The following is a 22,811-nucleotide window of genomic DNA, read 5'->3' on the forward strand; positions in this document are numbered from 1 at the left end:
TAGAAAATATTTGGGAGCTGACTCATACACTAGTGGCTCATAGACTAAATCTTGTTGATTGGCATATTTTCTTTAACTTGCACAGTGTTGTAAATATCTTAAAAACATTGCCAACGTTTTCTAAATTGTGAGATTAAAACTAAAAATTCTGAGTTCCTGAAAAAGAGAATTAACAGCAATTATGTGTGGACTGAGTCCCCATCAGGACCACCACAGGATGCCAGAAGATGCCATCTATGTGGACTCTAAGTAAATAATGGTGCCTAGAATTACATAACACTCGTCTTTGACTCACTGTCTAGCTTGAATCATTCATTTATGGTACCTGGGCCAGAAATATTGAAGGATTCTCTATACATTAAAAAAATAGTCACTGTTGCTTTCCTCCTCCCTATGGAAACCGTCAATGTATAGAGGAACTCATCCAGGAGAACACAGAAGCAACACCAGTGGGTGTCAGAAACAATGAACTTCCACAGATATGTTTCAGAATTTGTCAAATAGGGAAACATGGAGGAAATTCATCAGGCAAGCAGAGGATTATAATCAGAATGACTCAAATAAGAATGGGGCCAGAAGTGAGTAGGGAAGATATATTAGCTGTATTTTTCATAATAGGAAGGTGGAAAATCACCACAGTTGTCTAGCAGAAGACAATATTTTAGTTACAGGAAACTAGCTGAGCTCCAGAAAATACATCTCTGTAAAACAAGGAAGAAGCAATAAGACTAGGTTGAAGGGGAAATCTCAATTCTAAGACATCAGGCAAAATTTTTTCTTTTAGAAGCCAGGAAGTGAAAAGGCAGCCAAGATGAGGTTGGTGTGCCAACATGCTAAAAATGCCATAAGTTCCTATTGCTATCATACCTACAGTTTGTTCCAGCCACCTTGTACCTTTTCTAACCATGCACTGTTGTCATAATTGAGTGTGAGTGCCATTGGAAGGATGTTGTAGCTCCTGCCATCAACATTCCCCATGACATGCTGGTTGGCAGACAGATGCTTCAGCCCATCTCCAGTACTTGTTCTACCAAGCCGAGGCCTTTTGCTAGTAAAAGAGCCAAAATCAACAGTGCTTGAGGAAACCTCCATCCCCTGATAGGGGCCACCACTCCAGTGGTCCAAATTGCCATACAGAAGGCATGCCACACATAGCACTGTGTACATCACACCTGCCTGTACTATGTTGTCCCCACTCCTGGATGGCCCACAGGGACCATGGGTCTCCCTGACTCTGACACAGCATGGGCTATAACCAACCTCACTTAATGTTGTCCGAAAACAGTTACATGGAGACTATATTATGTTGCCCAGGCAACACTGCATCATAAACAAACACCCTAAGACATCTTCAGGAAAAAGCTATTTACTAAGATGGCCACTACAAAAAGAGAGGTAGAGATATTTAACTCACCAGATGCACACATCAACATGGGGACACAAGAAATAATGAAAAATCAATGTAATATGACATCTCCAAAAGATCACAACTATCTAGCAACACATTCCAGAGAAATCAAAATGGATGAAATTAAAGAATTCAAAAGAATCATTACTTTAAAAACCTCAATAGGACCCAAGAGAATACAGATAAACATCAAATGCAGGTCAATTCAGCAAGATTATAGTGAATATAAATATGTATGCCCCTCATTTCAAAGCATCTAATTTTATAGGACAAACACTATTAGACTAAAGGGAGAGACAGGCTCCGATACGAGTGGGAGATTTTAATATCCCACCTTCATCAATGGAAAGATCATATTTAAAAAATCAACAAGAAAACATGAGTTAAACTGTACTATAGATCGAGTGGATTTAACAAATATGTACAAAACATTCCATCCAACAGAGAATGTATGTTCTGCTCATCAACACAGGTAACTGTCTGTAGAATAGGCCATCTGTTAGGTCACAAAACAAGTTTTCCAAATTTAAAAGATGAAATCATATCTTGTACCTTTTCTGACCATAATGGAATAGAGCTATAAGTCAACAAGAAAAACTTTAGAAATTATAGGAATACACAGAGACTGAATAACACACATTTGAATGAACAGCGAGTCATTGAAGAGGCCAGGAAGCAAATTTCAAAATTCTCTGCAACAACTGAAAATGGAAACTTAACAAAACCTGTGAGATGCAACAAAAGCAGTGCTGGAAAAATAGGTGTGAACCACCATGCCCAGCTAGAATTTTATCACTTTTAAAGAACAAATGATAATTCTTCTCAAACTATTCCAAGAAGAGAATGAGAAGGAAACCTTCCAAACTCATTCTATGAGGCCAGGATTACCCTGTTACCAAAACCTGACAAAGAAACAACAAAAACAAAGTATAGACCAATGTCCCTAATGAACACAGATGCAAAAATGCTCAACAAAATACTTCCAAATCAAAATCAAAGACACATCAAATAGATCATACACCATCATCAAGTTGGTTTCATTCTAGTGATGCAAGAATGGTTCAACATTTGAAAATTAATGAATTTTTTCATTAATTGGTACTGGGAATTAAACCCAGGACCTTTGCATTGAGCTACATCCCTATCCCTTGTTATCGTTACTTATTTTTTATTTTGAGGCAATATTTCATTAAGTTGCTCCAGCTGGGCTCAAACTTGAGATCCTCTTGCCTCAGTTTCCCAGAGTGCTGAGATTTTAGACGTGCATCACCATGCCTGGCTTACGAGTTAATGAATGTAATTCATCATATTAATAGAATGAAGGATAAAAATCATATGAATCAATTAATGTGGTTAGAAGTATTTTATAAAATTCAACAGCTCTTCATGATAAAAGTCATTGACTAATGAGGTGAAAGATTGTATGTCAACATAATAAAGGCTAAATATGACTAGCTCACAACCAGTTTAATACTGAATGGGGAAAATCTTCTAAAATTGGGAACAAGACAAGAGTATCCACCCTCATTACTCTTACTCAATAGCACTAGAACTTCTAGCCAGACCAACTAAGCAAAAAGAATAAAAGCTATACAAATAAGAAGGGAAAAAGTCAGTCTTCCTATTTGCAGGTGCTATGATTCTATACATAGAAATATCTAGACTCCACCTAAACTCAGAACAGATAAACTAAGCATGAAGCTGAATATAAAATCAACTATAAAAATCATACAAAAACCAGTACATTTCCTAAAGACTAATAATGAATTTGTTGTGAAAAAAGCCATAAAAATAATACCAATCAAATTAGCTCCAAACAATAAATAGGAATAAACAACTACAAAAATGAAAGACCTCTACAATGAAAATTACAAAGCACTGATAAAAAAATGTCAAAGAAGATACTGAAAGAAGACATTGTTCATGGACTGGAAAAATTAACCTTGTTAAGTTTGTCCATACCATCCAAAGCAAATTACAGATTGAAAGCAATCCCATAAAGTACCAATGATATTCTTCACAGAAACTGAAAAACTAATCCTAAAATTCTTATGAAAGTACAAAAGACCCCTAAGAAACAAAGCAATCTTCAGCAAAAAGAACAAAACTAGAGCCATTACAACTTCTGACATACTGCATAGCCATGGTGAGCAAAACAACATGGTATTGATGCAACAACACACACAGAGCAATGGAAGAGGCTAGAAGTCACAGAAATAAACCCATGGGTAACAGCCAACTGATTCTTGACCATGTTTCCAAAAAGCATACATTGGAGAAAGAACAGCCTCTTTAACTGGATATCCACATGTAGAAGTTGCAACTCGATCCCTATCCCTCCATCTATCAAAAGTGAACACAAAATGGACCTGAAATTCTTGAAACCAAAAGAAGAAAACATAAAGAAAACAATTCAAGGCATTGGTCCAGGTAATGATTTTCTGCATAGGATCCCAAAAGTACAAGAAAGAAAATTTAAAAAATGGAATTATATCAAATTAAAAAGCTTCTGCACAAGCAAAGGAAACAATCAACAATGAAGAACAACTTACAGAATGGGAAAAATATTTGCTAGAATTTCATTTGACAGAGGGTTAACATCCAGAATATGTGAAGAACTCAAAAAACTTAACTAAAAAAAATCAAGTATTGTGGTACCTTGGTTCACGAACTTGATTCTTCTCATGATTCTGGTCATAAACCAAGGTGGACAAGAACCAAATCAAATTCAATGGTCAGTTCAGTGTTGACTTTATGGAGAAATTTGATTCAGTTCTAGTCCAGTTTAGTTTGCAACCAGAATCATGGAGAGAATTGAGTTCATGACCTGAGATACCACTTAATCAAATTTTTTAAATGGGCAAATAATCTAAGTATACATTTCACAAAAGAACAAATACAAATGGCCAATAAATATATTTTAAATGTTTATTATCATCATCTATCAGAGAATGCAAATCAAAACCACAATAATATATCATCTCACCTCAATTAGAGTGGCTATTATGAAAAATGACAACAAATACTGACAAGAATGTGAAGAAAAAGGAACTCTTGTGCCCTGTTGGTGAGAATATAAATTAGTATAACCACTATGGAGAGCAGTGTGAAGTTTCCTCAAAAACTAAAAATAAAACTACCGTATGTTTCAGTTATCCCACTCTGGGTTATGTACCTAAAAGAAATGAAATCAGCATATCAAAGAGATAACTGCATGTTAATTCCTATTGTAGCACTATTCATAGTAGTTAAGGTATGAAATAAACCTAGGTGCCCATCAATAGATGAGTAGATAAAGGAAATGTGGGTTATATACACAATGAGGTATTATTCAGCCATAAAGGAAAATGAAATCCTATCATTTGCAGCAAAGAGTTGACACTGAAGAATATTATGCTATCTAAAATAAACCAGACTCAGAAAGACAAGTATTGTACGTTCTCCTAATATGTAGAAACTTAAAAAAAAAGTCAACCTGAATGTAGAATAGTGGTTACTAGTAAATGAAAAGTATGGTGGTTAATATAACCGCCAATTTGGTTGTATTAAGAGACTCTTGGAGAAATGATTGAATTGTGAAGGCACTAAGCTCATCAGTAGGTTAATCTAATAGCTAAATGGGCAGTTAGGAATTGGGACCCAGTTGGGTCATGAGGACATGACCTTGGATAATATATCTAAGCCCTGGCTCCTTTATATTTTGCTTTCTTCCTTGTTGTCTCCTTCCCTGGGAGCCTGACATGAGGATTTTTCTGCATCATGCTCCTCTGCCATGATGTTCTTACTCACCTCAGACCCACAGTAATGGAAAGTCAACCATGGACTGAAACCTCTGAGACTGTGAGCCAAACAATTTCCTCCATGAAGTTGTGTATGTCAGACATTTTGTCCCAACAAAAGGAAAACTGACCACTACCATTTGGTTAGATATGATCAATGTACCCTGTTTGTATGCATAGAAATATCACACTGCATTAGATATACATTAATATTTATTAATAAAAATATATAATATATATGAAACAAATGTAAACTTCTAAAGGAAATCAACTGCCAAAAATTGTGTATAATAGATCAAGCAAATATGGTGCCAAAGCTCCAAACTAGAAATCTTGAGTTCATTGAATTACATGCCTGATTAGGAATAGGACTGATCAAATCCAGTAGCAAGAGTCATACATATGTTACACATAGAGCCTCGGATTAAGTACACCTAGCCATAGGAGTTAGATTGATAAGAGACAAGGGATCTAAAAAATTATTAGAGTTAGACTAAAAGTAAAGTGTCGATGACTTCAAATATCCTGACATAAATTGTTGGAGAAGAATTTCCAAGAAAAATCTCTAATTTCATTCAGAAAACTGAATGGCTTCTTATCACATAACACATTTTTTCATGTCCACATTGAGTTAGTCCTCTTGAATTAATAGAGAGATGTAGGTCAAGAGTCTTCATGAATCTTTCCAATCTACAGAAAATCACTTTTCTTCCATATTAGGCAAATAAGAATGGGATCCAGATGCTATCCTGTCTGGACTGTGCTTTGGTAGGAATTATGGAGCTGGAGCCAGTGTCACATAAATGTGGGCAGAAGATAGAGAAGCTTTACAGGCAGCTGAGAAGACTGTCTTCCCTAGGCAAGGGCACAGTACAACCTCAATGGTAGCTTCTCAATCTGGCACATTACCTAAAGACTCAGCAAATCACCAAATGAATAAATTCATGATTCTTTCTTTGTCATGGTCATTACTTAATATGCGATCTTGCAGAACATCACATGACAAACTAGAATGAACAGGCTATAGGTCTTGAAACTTGAGTTAACTACGAAAATGGGTCAGAGATTGAAGAAACAGCTCTAATTTCTATCTATTCTAATTGGTTATTCAAGCATTATTTTATTTTATTATTATTATTGGTACTGGGGATCAAACTCTGGTCCTTGCGCTTGCGGGGCAGGTGGAAGAACCACTGAGCTAAATCCCTGGCCCCTCAAGTATAATTTTATAAAACAATGATGGCAACTATAATTGCTCTCATTTGTTACTGGCTGCACTATAAATATGTACTAGAAGCACATAATTCATTTGAACAGCAATAGGTCCACATTGCCTCCCTGAACTTTTTTCTAGATTGGTGAAGATTTGTCCTAAAGGTGCACTTGCATAACAATGACATTATTATTTTTTATTTTTGTTCATAATCATTATCCAAAGATTACAAATGAAGCAAAAAGTAGGGAAGCACAGTTTTTCATTGTCTTATGAGGAGAATGCTTAATAGAGTTACTCAAGGAAATTTAGGGGAATGTATTTTGTCTAAGTTTGTGAAGATACGTGTTTCATGCTAACCTGTAGATATTTTTTTCTGGTAATAATGCAAAAAATTTCTGTCCAGTTGAAAAGTTAGCATCAAGAATTATTGTCTTGTATGATGTTAACAAAATTTGTATTTATTAGTAAATCCATTTTAATATCTTTGTAAGTGACTGACTGAATAAATACTCACTTTCAAGTTATCTCTTTTGAACCAGCTTTACCATCTTGCTGGCTCTCTTTTTTTGTTGTTGTTGGTACGGGGATCAAATTCGGGACCTTGGGCTTGCGAGGCAGGCGACTGAACCACTGAGCTAAATCCTGGACCCCTTGCTGGTTCTTTTACAGCTAGTAAAATGGTTTATTAAGTTCATTCTGTATTTAAATGACAGTTATGCTAAGTGTTGAAAAATTATAGCAAATGTGCGGGGAGCATGGTCTTTGCTGCTGTTATTGGGATCAAACAGCTTGTGCTGAGCTTGCAGTTCTGCCGAATATTTCTGAAACAGCCCTGGGATTCTCCTACAGCCCAGAAGTGGCAGTTGCTGCTGCTGGATACACCACTAGAAGTAGAAAAAAAAAGTTTTCTCTTCTTTCCACTTTCCAGTCACTTAACAGAGCCACTATAGCCTCCTCTTGCATAATGAAACTGGAAGTAGGTTGGCAAGAGAGTCTGGAAAATGAAATTTGTAGACTGCTTGATAACTTTTTTAGGAAGAGCATAAAAATGAAGAGATGGGGCAAAAAAGCTCAAAAGCAAACAACTGGCAAAAGAGCAAAGGCATATGAAAATAGGCACTAAAACATCCCTAAATTTATCTATAAGGTACATATAATTATAAGTTCCATTTTGTAGGAATTTCAAGTACAGAAAGAAGTTGAATAACTTGGCCAAGACCATACAGCTGTTAAGTGGCTGTACTGAGACTGAGAAGCAGGTCTCAATTTAAAGATTGGCTTGAAGAGTTTGTTAGATTGTTTACCCGTTATGTGACAGTCCCTTCCCTGGAAAGTGGGTAGTATGAAGGAGTAGCTGGCAGTGCAATAAAGCAAGAAGAACTGGAGAACTGATGGGGATTCATTTGGAACTCTGAGCAAGCAGATGAAAATTTGTGGTCTCTCAAGTGTCCTCACCCATTAGTCCGAAATTCTAATTCTATACCTTAGGATGAAGAGAATGAAAGGGAAAAAATAAGGTATAAGGTAAGTTACTAGATAGAGATTTAGGCAGAGGAAAACAAGCCAAGACCATTTTACTACCTGGGCTCTGGGTCAAGTTTGGAAAGCTTCAAAGGTTGGGTTAAAAGATGTAGTTAAGTAATTGAAGTCTGTTTTGTATTCCAGGATGTATAATACAGTAAGGCCATTTTCTCCTTCTTTCCCTTCCCCTCCCCCTCATCCTTCCCTTCCAATATCCACTTATTCTTCCTGTCATCATTTTGCAGTGAATAAGGACAGAATGAACTCAGATGAGTGCCTTCCCAAAAGAATGGAACTAAAGACTTGATCATCATTTGCCTGGCTTCTAACAGAGAGGACCTATGAGAGATTAAGCTTTAATTTAAATGAAGGGAATTTCTACATAGCCATTTTTAAAATTTCAACCTGGAATAGAAGAATGCTTATCAATGATATCTTATCATTTATCATCATTCACTCACCTGTTGATTAACTTGAAAACATAAATTAGCCACAGAATTTAATCCTGGGAACACAAAGGTTAATCAAATTCTTACCTTCAAAGTCAAATGTGTGAAATCAGCTATCAGCTGTATAATGTAAAGCAGCATTAAGTAAAGCAAACAGATAAAGAATTGTCTCAAATGTCTCAAATTTACACTGAAGGAGAGGAGGATTTATGGAAGAGGCTGCTTTGTGATTCTTAAAGGATGATCATATTATTTATTTATATGAAATTTCCATCTATTTTTAAACTTCATAAGATTCTACAGACACTAGTAAATGTGGTAGTACCTCCTCTAGGTATTGTTTTTGCTTTTATATTTCTTGTTCAACAACTGACACACACACTGGCATACATTTTTGTAACTGAGTTAAAATGTCTGGATGTACCCACAGGGTAGATCTTAGAGTGGGCTGGAAAAGGGGGTGAATAGATGCCTTGTACTTTTTACTTTTTACTTTCTCATTTTGATTGATATTTTTAGGACAGGCATGACATACCTTTATAGCAAATTATCTTTTGTAAACAATATGGCCCCCCTTTTTAAAAATCAATGTGATTCTTACAGTATGAGTACAGTAGGACTGAACATTGAGTTGGCAGGCAACTTGTAGTTTTGGAGCAAAGTGATCTAGAGCTTGAGCTAATTGTGTTGAGTTTTAAATGCTTGAGTACTCAGAAATCCCTTGGATGAAAGCAATAGAAAAACAGTCTTATTCCATCTTAAATGTCATGGGAATTTATCCAACAGAATTGAAAAGTCCAGGGGAGATGTCTTTTTCAGGAGTAGCTAAATCCATGTACAAGAACAGTAACATTAGAAATATTTCTTTCTCTTGTTATATTTGTCATTATTTGTGCTTAATTTTCAAACATGAAAATGGTCACCACAGTCTTAAGCTTATTAGGCTAGGAACTCCAGGAGAAAGAAGACTTTTTTGTACCTGTAATTCTAGCAAAAGTCCCAGAGCCATCTATCTTTGGGCTGAATTTCAGCCATGCAGCCACCCCGAAGAACAACTGGCTTTCAAGAATCTGAGGGCCGAGCTGGCCATGTCTGCCTCATTTTCATACCCCTGAAACATCTTCCCTATGAACGGGAAAGGATAAAATGTCTAAAAGAAATGCTCAAGGTTGTTATCCAAAAGGGAAAGATCATGAGCAGGAAAACAACTGAAAAATTGTGCTAAGGGACTTACGTGTGAGGCACACGGGCATGAAATCATTTTCAAGTCCTTAACATGAATGAGAAATGAGAGAGTCCACTTAATGATATGCAAGTGTGGGAAATGGCTGGCTCCCTGCATATGTGACCAAAAAAAAAATGACCTGATAGACCAGAGACCATGTTAGGTAATGAGTTATTTGTAAGGAAATGCTATGAAATTGTTTTTAGATGAATCCAAAAAAATTTCACATTGCAAGGAATGGATGTATATTCCCAAAGTGGTTAATTTCTGCACAAAAAGATCCTCCAGTATTGAGAGAGCATTAAGAAATTTTCTCATCTGTGTATGCAGATGACCCAAGACTTGCTTCATTAGAAAATATCTCCTCTTTTCTTTCAATTGCTCACAATGTGCTCTGTTTCCCCACAAGTAGCAGCTTATATTTCTAGAATTTTGTCACTTTCTAGCTCCCTCTCCTGCATATTCATCCTCCTCGCTCTTCCCATTATTGATTCACTGACATGCCATTGTTTTTATTACATAACACAGGCCCTTGCTGAGTGAGTATGTGGTTCCATTTGTCATCTGCCTTGCTTGGCTGATTTGGGGGTTCATGTCTCCATCACCTTGGTTTCAGTTTTGAATGACTTTTTTCTCTTTTTTAATGTTGATTTTGGCACAGGTGGCACGTTTGTTGTAGGTGGCTAAGAACTGTGGGACTCCTAAGGCATTTCTCAAAAGTGGCCATGCTAGAAGCATGTCTAAATTTTTCAAAAAAGCAACTGTGAGATAGAATCTGAGCTCATCCATGGTCCCACCATCTCCCCATTCCCTACCACCAGTGCTACCTCATCGGATACTGATTATGGTTCATTAACAGTCTGATCTGTTTACTACTCACTGTGCTACTCATACATTTTAGAATACCTAAAATATCATCCACAATTAATTATAGAGGGATAACAATACCAAGCTTGCAGTTTTTCATTCTTTATTGTCATGATCTCATTTCAGATGGACAGGATGTGAGACAGAATGAAATGAGCCTTAAGATTTCTTCCAATATTTTTGATGTTGAAATTCTGATGTAACTATGATCCTGTGAATTCACATTAAAATCTGGGTGCACTTTATTCCTCATTGAATATCCACAACAGCTTCTTGCTACTCCTAAAGTGTTACTGCATTTTTGAAAATATATCACAGAATGTTTATTGGAGAATCATGAATAGGAGTAAAATAAATTTGTCAAAATAAATAAATTTTGCTTTCTGAAAGTGTCTATTACTTTTTAATCATATTCCCATATGATGTATTGTAAAATTATATGTAGTAAAGCTCCTTGACATTAATTATAAATGGCAAGTGGATGTAAATTAGTATTTTATGTGCTATTATATTTTGATATCAGTTCTGCTTTCAAGTTTGCTTTTACTCAATGAGTAGCTTTGGACAGGTACTAACTTCTCTAAGTCTCACTTATTGTGCCTTAGACAATATAATTTTAAACCTTCATTAGTATCTAAACTGTGTTTTCTGCCAAACTGTTTCTCAATATACACTACTTAAATAAAAATAGAACTGTAACATTATATACTTCTCGATAGATAAATGGTCAAGCACTGCACAGGTTGTATTTTCAGATATCTACCCTTTCTGAAAGTAAATTCTCATCTGCCATATGCAACTTTCTGGCTACAGTCTGTCATTTGCACAACTTAGTTAACAACTGCCCGGCCTCAGAGTTTAAACTTGTGCCAATGGACTGTGTTATAATTTTATCTGAAACATTTAGTAAGCACATAAAAATTTGAAGATTGAAGTCACCATCTAAGAGAGATAGATTACTTTTGGTCCATAGATTCCACAAGGCAATGCTACTGTGTGTTTATGTTGTCAAGATTATTGAGCCATGAGTGATAGCTTTTGATTGTTAAAGTAACTTTAAGTCCCATATCAACAATTTTGCTATCTTCATTGGGATACAACTTTTCCCCTTTTATCAGTGATAAAGTATGTACCTGTGATTTACATGCATGGTTGAAAGGTACTTGCAACTTTTCAATTCAGCTTTTCCAATAGGAACACACACTTTACATTAGAAAATCCTCAATTCAAAATTTTCTCTTTGCAAGGACAATTTTGAATTATACAAATATAAAAAGTTCTCCATAGGTTCATCATAGAACAGAATTTATAGCAACTTCTATCTGGGTATCCAATTAAAATTCAAGGGCATTTCAAATATACCAAGATTTGTCATGAATTATGCATTGTTTTAGATTTCTATAATCTCCTTACTTTCTTTGAAATATGTGCTCTAAATCTTGCCTTGATTCCCTTGGGCTCTGATATAACATTTTTTAATTTGAATTATTTTTGTGTCCTAGTTTTTTTTCAGGAAGTAAACAAAGTATGATGATCTCCCCAAATTAGAAGGAAGCTTTCTGAAAATTTCAAAATGCCTTACATTGTACAAAATTGTTTTTCTTTATGTAATGTAGGTGACTATATTGTGAATTACATTTTTTATTTTTTTGCACAGGATTTTCATGGGTGTGCTCAAATGTATTGTTTCATTTTACATGACATTTTTGCTAAGAAAGACTTTCATCATGTCAACATACAAGCTGACCCAAGTAAACCTTTCCATAGAAAATAAGCACACAGTTGTATCTTTGTCCCAAAGAACATCAAATAATGGGAAGCCTTTTAAAAAATTTTTCATATTGTCTTACTCATTTTTCATAGCTGAGATATAATACCTGACACCCACAATTTGAAGGAGGAGAGGTTTATTTGGCCTCACAGATTCAGAAGTCTTAGTCCTTGTTTGGTTGGCTACTTCAAGCTAGAAACAGCATGGTAGAAGGAGCTGGCAGCGAAAAGCTGCTCACATCATGGTGGCCAGGAAACAGGGACAGAAAGGAGGAGCCACAGAGGGAGACATACCCTTCTGGGTCAGATCCCCAGTAACCTACTTCTTCCAACCAGGCCCCACCTCCTAACTGCACACTCAGCTACATTCCAAATTGCAATCCTATGATCCAACTGCCTTCCAAACACATGAGTTTTGGGAGACAGTTTTAGATTTAAACCATAACACCTGTTATGTTGAAATCATTTGTTTGCCTATGCCAGCAATGCTAGGCAGCTCATTTGTGCAACATATACCAATAATAAGGAGTGTGAAGATGATTTAAGTAGAATGTGAGGAATACTCTACAGTTTGTTAATATATGGGTGCTGTTTTCTCATTTTTAAAAACACTGCCTTAACTATACTTTCTGTAATGATATTCAAAGAAACGCTTGCAACATCCAAATTTGGACAAGGGAATTGTTAGAAAAAAATGTGTCTGTCTGGGAAAGTATTTGAACAGCATCTCCAATGTAATAAACTTTACATTTTGTTCCATTGGATCATTTCTTAAATAGATGAACCTCTGATTCACCCCTTCATTTACGAAATCATATCAATAGATCAAATAAATTAAAGACATTTTGATTAAACCATTATTCTGTCTGGAAAAGATAATATCCTTAATTAATTCTTTAAAAAATCATTAGACTTTAGCAACCTGGATTTTTAAATATTATAGACTTAGATATAGAATAAAACCTCAAGTCATTTGATCATAAGAGTAATTGTAAGAGAGTTATTATGCAAGTATATTTTTATAAGACAGTTTTTGTTCTGCTTTTAAATTTTTTTGTATTATATATTTTCGGTCTTTAAGCTGCCTCTGTTTCACCAGTTCTTTTGCCTTCTTATAAAACTATTTATTCAGAACTTTAACTATTTAAAGGCAAAGAGCCATGGTAAAACCACAGTCAAAATTTATCTCATCTATTTCCTAAATACTGAACAACACTTACAAATACATACTTCCAGCAACAGGTAAAGGAATATTCTCCTTCATTTCTTTACCTCTTCCTTCTGGCTCACTCTATGTCACAATCTGTTTCCCTTTCCTATCTCCTTGCCTTGGTGTTCCTTTTGACTGCCACTCTTCTTCATTTTGACCTTTTTTTGCCTTTTAGATAAAGGCTCCTAGACTTAGAGAGGTCTATATACTTACCTAAAATCACAAAACTAGTAAGTGTTGACATCATTCTGTCTACACCCAAACTCTTAGTCTTTAATATTTCAAAAACTTCTCCAGCAAGAGTGAGTTCATGTACACTTGTGTGTTGGATGCTAAAATAAGTACATTAGAAGAGTAATTCTCAAACTTTAATATACACGCAAATAACTGCAGATTCCGAGAAGGAGGTTTGAGGGCCTGGGATTCTTTATTTTTAATGGGCTCCCAGGCATTACTGGGGTTGCCATACTTTTAATAAAAAGTTAGATGTTGTTTGTAAATCTACTATGAATTTTATTCATTGCTTTTCCTACCAACATTGAAGTTTTTAGTGCATTATCTTATTTCTTAAATATTTTAAAATATGATCACAATGAATCTAATCTTTTGGATGTATGTTATAGTGAACCAAATGAAACTGAAAGAAGAATGAATGTTCAGAATTATTAGCTAATCTTCCAGTTCTTTGCAATGAGGCTGGTGAAGTCAGAATTAACAAAATAAATTAGTTGAGTATGATCTACAGGTGATTTTGGAAAGGATGCATTGTGGACCATGCAGCTACTTTTGAATATGCACTTTCTCCAGCTTCTTTCAATAGTTTTATCACAGTGTAAACAGATTACATGGAATACAATGAGTAACATTGAAGTTGATAGAAATCAACATAGGGCAGGAAGAAGAGCAAAAATGAAGGTAGAAAAAGGGCTATCTCAAAATTCAAGTGGGGAAATAAGGGTGGAGAAAAGAGCTTTATGAACCAGATAAATCTAAATCAGAATAATGGCTTTGCCTCTCATCCTGAGCATCTCATTTGGGCAAATTACTGTTCTTCATGGAACTTGGTTTTCTTGTCAGCAAACATCTACCCTGCAGTGCTGCTGTTAAGATTAACAGAATAATGGGTGTAGAAGGGTCTGACACATAGTAGGCAAGCTTCAAACTGATTTTTCTTTTGCTGTTTCTACCTGAAGATGATATCCTATGTGTTTTTATTCACGGGCCTTCAGTTTTCCATTTTTTAATTTCCTTCCCCTTCCCACCATTTCTGTCCAGTTAGCCTCAGAATCAACTAGTGGTAAAGGATGGGGTCAATTAATCTAACCCTAGAGAAGGCATTCTTTGCTGGATCACTCAATACCACACTTACATTTGCACATACATTATGATCCTGTGAATCATAAATATTTTACCAATTAATGCAATGGGGACTGGGCTTATCCCTACAGTCATTAAATTAAGTCTGGTTGGTCAGAAATCATTACGTGACATCCTTGTGCAAGATAAAATTTGCATGTGTTTATAGTGCAATGAGAAGCCAGAATCTTTAAATAATGAGCAGTAAAAATTCTGAAAATAATGAATTTTACCATCTTAAAGCAGATTTTGATGAATTTCTGTTAGCATTTGACATTTAGATCTATAGACCTACTTAGCATGACAAGGTTTCTCAGCACAGACCTCCTCCTCCTCATATCTATGAAAACTGAAGGCAGCCATTCAGAGATACTTTGGACACCATTTTCACTTCTAACCAATAAAGTATGAAAAGGGTAGTGGAGGGAGGAAGTTGGATCTATGGGTCATGGTATGCTCAGTTAAACATCAAAGTTATTTGAATTTTTCTATTCAGGGACTACAGAGAGAATACACCAGATATTTTTTCAGCCACTGCAGTAAAGGGTACCAAATAGAACAGCCTTCCTGGGGAGGTCTTACCTGCTTGACTGTCCAGCATTAGGGTTCTGCAGAGCTTATTGTCTGTGAATAAAACAAGTGCTTTTAGGTACTCAGTAACCTAGGAAATAAAATGTCACTAAAGAAGTTTCTCACCTCTAATTCATTGATTATACTCTTCTTTTATATTCATTATTCTCTACCTTCTTTCAAATCCATTTTTATCTAGCTTAGATTCTACACCCTAGTGTAACAATGACTCTCCAAAAACCCATCCTAAATGTGACCACCACTCATCTTTGCTGAACCCTCACCAAAGCTGCTATGTGCAAAACTGAGAAAAACTCCACCCTGTCCCCATCCAGGCAGATTTACATTGTTCACTTGTCTTAGCTGAGATTTTGATATTTTCTAGAAATCTGTTTTTCCAATAGGCTTAATCCACTTTCCATAGTAACCACCAAATTTGTACCTTGTCTATTCTCTGCTTTCTCCTTCCCTTCTCCATCATTGCCATTTTCTGGTAATGCCATTGTATACAACAATTTCAATAAAAGAGAAATTATCAGAAGATACCCACCAGGGGAATAGCTGGGTCAAATGGGGCCTCTAGTCCTAGTTTGTTTGGGGTATCTCCATACTGATTTCCACAGTGATTGCACCAGTCTGCACTCCCACAAACAATGGAGAAAGGTTCCTTTTTCCTCACCCCCTGCCAGCATTTGTTATTGGTTGATTTCATGATAGCAGCCATTTTTGTGGGGTGAGGTGGCATCTCAGTGTTGTTTTCATTTGCATCTCTCCAATGATCAGTGATGTTGAACATTTTTTCTTTTTTTTAAATTTTATTTTATTGGTACATTTTAGGTATACAATATAATGACATTCATCATTCGAAATTTGCACCTTTACATAATCTCTCTTGGTTCTTATTTTTTTTCCCCTTCCCCTCTCTATTTACAAAGACTTTGTTTCCATTCTTTCATTTTCTCATATTAATTCCATTCCCTTTTATCATTTCCCCTATCCCTCCCATTTCCCCTTCCCCTTTGCAACTTTTCTTCCTATTTCACATTATCTATTATACCATTTAGTCCTTATTTACACTTTGTTTCTCACACTAGAGAAACTATTCAGTATTTATACATGCGTGTGCTATCTATTTAACTTAAGAGTATCAACTCAGTGTGCATCCATTTAGCAATAAATGTCTCTAATTTCTCATTTTTATGGCTGAGTAGTACTCCATTTTATTTAAAAAAACCAAAAACCACCACATTTTCTTTACCCAGTCTCTGGTTGATGAGCATTTGGGCTGTTTCCAAGTTTTAGCTATTACAAACTGTGCTGCTATGAACATGGGTGCACATATATCACTGTGGCATGATCTTTTTAATTCTTTGGGGAAGATACCCAGCAGGGGAATAGCTGGGTCAAATGGGACTTCCAGTCCTAGTTCTTTGAGGTATCTCCATACTTATTTCCACAGTGGTTGCACCAGTCTACACTCCCACCAGCAGTGGAGCAGTGTTCCTCTGTCCCCACAGCCCGACCAGCATTTGTTACTGGTTGATTTCTTGAAAGCAGCCATTCTTTCTGGGGTGAGGTGGAATCTCAGCATTGTTTTCATGTGCATCTCTCAAATGACCAGAAATGTTAAACATTTTTTCATATGTTAATTTGCTGCTTTTACTTCTTTGTCTGAGAAATGTCTATTCATTTCAGATGTCCATTTTTGAATTGGGTCTTTGAATTTGGGGAGTCTGATATTTTTCAGTTCTTTATATATTCTAGATAGTAGTCCTTTGTCTGAGGTACTCTTCTCAAAATAACTAAAAGAATCATACTGCAGCAATATATGTGCACCCATGTTTATAGCAGCACAGTTTGTGATAGATAAAGCTTGGAAACAGCCCAAGCGCCCATCAGCTGGAAACTGGACAAAGAAGATGTAGTTTTTTTAATAAAATGGAGTACTACTCAGCCATAAAGAATGAGAAACTAGAGACATTTATAGCTAAATGTATGCATATTGAGGCCATCCTCTTAAGTTAAATAAATAGGACACACATGTGTAAATACCGAATAGTTTCTCTAGTGTGAGAAACTGAAAGTGTAAATAAGGATTGAAATGCTTAAAATGAATAATTAATAATTTGAAATAGGAAGAAAAGGTCCAAAGCGGTAGAGGAAGTGGGAGGGGAAGGGAAAAGGAAAGAAGGGAAAGGAAAAATTATGAGAAAAGAAAAAATGGAAACAAAGTCTATGTAAATAGGGAAGGGTGGAGGGGGTGAAGGGCACACAGGTAATGGGGAAAAAAATAAGAACCAAGATACATCATGTACAGGTACAAGCACCCAATGATAAATGTAAATGAATTGTATACATAAAATGTACCAATAAAAGAATTTAAGCAAAAAAAAAAACAAAACAGAGAGATAAGTTATCAGAAATTTCTTTATACTTGGTCTCCAAACTTGAAGTATACCTTTTGTATCCCTTTTTACCAGATGGCCTCTGTTAAGGGTTGAATTTGGTACCCATGAGACACATATATTGATGAATATGTCCTATGCCTTGGTACTTCAGAATATAACCATATTTGGAGATAGGGCCTTTAAAATGATAAGAAAAGAATTAAGATATATCATATACAGGTACACATTCTCTATGATGAATGTTATCATTATGTGTATCTAAAATATATGAATAAATGTTTTGCTTACACAAAATGATAACTAAGGTAAAACTGGGTTATATGAGCAGGCCCTAATCCAATGTTTGGTGACATTGCAACAAAAGAAGATAAAGATAACACACAGGCTAAGGAGCAAACAGATGAAGACCCAATGAGAAGATGGCCTCCTGCAAGACAAGAAGAGAGGCCTTAGAAGAAACCAAATCTAATAACATTTAGATTTTAGACTTCCAGCCTCTAGAGCTGTGAGAAAATAAATTTTTAAGCCATTTAGTCTGTTGCATTTTGTTAGGGGAGTCCTAGAAAATTAATAGAGCCTCATTCAAGATCCAACTTAAATATGTCTCAAAGAGAAAGACACTCCAATCTAAATTAAGCTTTGTTTTCATGTTTAGAATGTCCTGCATTTTTCTTCATAGTATTTATCACAATTGGTAATGATATATCTATTTGTTTATTGTCTAGCATCCTCACTAGGTTTTAGTATGGGGGTAGGGAATATAAAGTGGCAGTATCAAGGGGTGTCTATGCCCTTCTAGAATATCCTCATGTTTACTTCATATGGATAACTGTCATTTTAATAGTGCTGTAGCAAGTGTTATGCAAACAAGAGTTTTTCAATGCAAGTTCCTACCCTTCTGTACACTAAGATTTACCTCTAAGCCTTTTACCTAGAAATTATAAAGCTGATTCTCACTGGAGCAGTATTTGTAAATCATTGCTGTATTCCTAGTACCTAGTCCTATAGTAGGTATATAACGTTTTATCAGTAATTTATTTTTGGAAGGAAAGGAGAGGAGAAAAGAAAGAAGAAAAGAAAAAAGGAAGGAGAAAAGGAAGTGGAAGTAGTTGTAAGTGTAAGGAAAACAAATTACCTGTCATAGAGTTCTGTGCAATGTATCTGTTTATGAGGTGAGTAGACAACCTTCGTTTTAGTATTTTTAGTTTGAGGTTTCTAATTATATTACTGGAGTCATGACAGGTCTATTAATTTGCCAGATGATTTCTGTTTCTTTTACCTCTTGATATATGTAATTTATTTAGCAAGGTGATGGTTAATTTTATGAGGCAGCTTGACTGGGCTATGGGGTGTCCAGACATTCAGTTTAATGTTATTCTGGGTGTGACTGTTAAGTTATTTCTGGATGTGATTCAGATTTGAATCGGATTTATTTCTGGAATTCTTAATGCTCTTCTTTTTTTCTCTCTCTTCATTTTCTTTTATTTAACACAGTTCTCAAAACATTTGAGTGAAATTGGGCCTCCTTTGATAAGCAAAGGACCTGAAAATAATATTTAAAAAATGAACAGGCAATTTTTGGTTCATCCATGACAGGTGGTAATATTCCCTTCTCTTATCCTGTACTGTGAAGCAGCCAGGTTAATGGTCTAAAAGATAGAAGAACAAGAGTACATTTGTGGTGGAATGTATTGTCATTTGCTGATAGCTAGTTGAAATACCATCATCCCCTTTTAACAGGTTTAAGAAACAGTCTTAAGGCGTACACAATGTGTAACTCTTTTAACTCTTTTCTTATTCCCTGCTATACATAATACAGATTACATAAAGGCTGACAAATCCACATTTATATAAGCATTAAGCATTTGCTGTATTGAAAATCTTAGTTCTAATATTAGCAGTACAGAGTTACAGAGCATATTTTTTTTGGTACTGGGGATCCAACTCAGGACCTTGTGCTTGCAAGGCAGGCAGCAGAACCACTGAGCTAAATCTGTGGCCCCTTACAGAGCATATTTTTTACACTTAGTTGCAGGTATATTAAATATGGTGTTTCAAGGACTGGAGGAAAATGGGTATTTTTGCCTTCGAATTTACTGGTAACAAATTTGAATAGTGCTGCTAAGCATCAATATTCGAAAGGAAAATAAAAATCAAAACTGTTTGTTGTTGCTTTTTGCCATTTGGTAGTATTTTACACACAGGCTTCGAACTTCAGATTACCCTGGATTCAGTAGAAAAACCTTTTAAATGAAGTTTTGTACAATAGAAACTTCTCAGAAGTCAAAATTTAGACTGTAAAAAAACACATGCAAAACATCCTTTTCTGAAAACACTTAACTTTGAACAAAGCACCAAACTACACAAATGCAGAATGAAAACAGCATTTCAACTCCACCAAAAGTAGTCATCAGAAAAGGTGTAAAAGTCACCTAACTTTACTAGGCACTGTTCACTTTTTAAACAGACAATAAAAATATTGTCCACAAACAATATCCCAGCTCTATGGTGGGTTTCAGAAAGTCTTCACCTTCATGCTTTAGTAGCGACGAGGTGAGTAGGATCTAGATCTGGAGCGTGATCTGTATTCTCCACGACTATAGCAAGGAGAAGGTGACTGCCTTCTGTAAATCTGATCCCTGTCTTGAGCAGCTCTCCATCCACCTCCTCCACCACCACCTCCTCTGTATGATCTGCTGTAGTAGTCCCGATCATCACAGCCACGGTCATATCCTCTGCCATAGTAATCCCGACGGCGTGAACTGCCATAGATAGGTCTCCCCATGTAAATTCCTGGTGTTGGGGTATGTGGTCTTTTTGTTATAGAGAAATCAACTCTGATTCTACGCCCATCAAGTTCCATTCCATTGGCACGTTCTTTAGTTTCCTTGGCATCATCTACATTTTCAAAATACACAAAGGCAAATCCTCTTGAGCACCTAGACTGCTGGTCATATACAATAGATAGATCGGTAATTGGACCACATTTAGAGAACACTTCTCTTAAATCTCTTTCCGTGGTGTACAAGCTCAACCCAAACAATCCAAGACAACAGTTTAGGTCAGGATTTGCCCGATTCCCAACATGACGCCTTCGAGTAGACATGGGAGGATGGCTGTGGCTGTGGCGTCTGCGATAATCTCGACTGTAAAACCTTCTATGAGAACGTCTGGGAGAGCGAGATCGAGATCTTGACCTTGTATAATGCCTTCAAGAACTTCTCCTGGATCTAGACCTAGATTCAGATCTGGACCTGGACTTTGATCTGGAATACCTGGAATCTTCCTTGGAACGAGGCCTTGCAAGGGGTATGCCTTGCAGATTTCCCCGATCCGTGAGCACTTCCACTTCTGGAAGCAAAACGGGATTCCCGTTCTCCGTAGTTCTGCTCGCTGCTGTCGCTTATGACTCCTGGCTTGACGTCGCCGCTCGGCTCGCCGGCTTCAATCGAAGCTGCCAAGCTCTCTTGCCTTCGCTATAGAGGCTTCGCCGCAGCCTGCAGGACCATCGGGTTGCTCAGCCGCTCAGAGTCGAAGCGCTCCACACCACCTCTGCTCGGGCTCTAACTCTACCGGATGTGACGCGCCGCTCCTTCTCATAATGTTCTTCTATTGGCGTATGTGTCTGTTTTTATGTCAACCTCATGTTTTTTTTGTTACCAAAGCTCTGTAGTATGTTTTAAAATGAGGTATTGTGATGAGTCCAGCTTTGCTTTTTTTGTTCAAGATTGCTTTAGCTACTCTGGTATTTTGTGTTCCTTCTTAGGATTGCTTTACTATCTCTGTGATGAACATTAAATGTTATTTTGATCAGGATTATTTTGAATCTATAGATAGCTTTTGTATAGACATTTAATAATATTATTTCTCCTTATCCATGAACATGGGAAGTCTTTCCTCTTCGTAGAGTCTTCTTTGATTTCTTTCTTCAGTGTTTTGTAATTTTTACTGTAGATCTTTTTCACTTTATTAGTTAAGTTTCTTCCCAGTTATTTGGTTTTATAATTTTTGTTAGACATATTTCACTTTCTTAGTTTATTCATAAGTATTTTAATTTCTTGTAGTTAATGTAAATGGGATTGCTTTCATGATCTCTTTTTCAGCAAATTAAAAATTGATATATAAAAAAGATACTGATTTTTGTATGCTGACTTTGTGTCTTGTTGCTTTACTGAATTTATCAGTTTAAAGCCTTTTGTTAGTCTTCCAATTTTTCTATGTATAGAATCATATCATCAGCAAATGGGGATAATTTAAATTCTTCTTTTCCTATTTTGTGACTTTTATTTATTTATCTTTCATAATCATTTTGACTAAAACAAGTGCTATATTGAATAAAAAATTAGAATAGTCACTTTTGTATTATTCCTGATCTCAGAGGAAAATGCTTTGAATATTTTTCCATTCAGTATGATGCTGGCTATGGATTTTATCATATATATCCTTTTTAATGTTGAGATATAATAGTTCTATTCTTAATTTGAGCAAGGCTTTTATCATGAGTAAATGTTGAACTTTATCAAATGTTTTTCAATATCTAATGAGATGATCATATGATTTTTACCTTTCTGTTGCGTGATGCATTATTTATTGATTTGAATATATCTATTAGTAGGATTCTCTAGAAAAGGAGAACCAATACACAATACATAATATGTATGTGTGTGTATAATTATGTAACATTTATTACACTGGCTTGCAGAATCAGCTGTATGATTCCACAGTGGCTGTTTGCATACCTGAGAACCAGAGGATCCAACCACTGCTCAAGAAGCTGGAAGCCTCAGAACAAGAGGAACTAGGCCCAGTCCAAGACTAAATGTCTGAAGCTCCTGGGAGAGTTTCTGGTGTGAAAATATATATATATATATATGGCTGAGGAAGCTGGAGTCTGATTTCCATGGAAAATGACAGAAAAATAAAGACCCACTCAGCATTCAATCATAATCAAGTTTTCAAGCACTGGCTGGCTTCCTCCTTCACCTTTTTCCATCAGGGCTGCAAGCCTATTGGAAAATGCCACCTATATTTG

The 22,811-nt window shown here is 36.0% G+C and overlaps 1 pseudogene; it reads right to left on the reverse strand.

Annotated features, from left to right (window-relative positions):
* Positions 1–20,183: 20,183 nt before the first annotated feature.
* On the reverse strand, positions 20,184–21,331 carry LOC101703399 (transformer-2 protein homolog beta pseudogene; annotated as a pseudogene).
* Positions 21,332–22,811: the final 1,480 nt, after the last annotated feature.

Source organism: Heterocephalus glaber, unplaced genomic scaffold (genome assembly GCF_053883595.1).
Source record: "Heterocephalus glaber isolate CG9 unplaced genomic scaffold, H.glaber_assembly_v1.0 deba00001504, whole genome shotgun sequence".
Lineage (NCBI taxonomy): Eukaryota > Metazoa > Chordata > Mammalia > Rodentia > Bathyergidae > Heterocephalus > Heterocephalus glaber.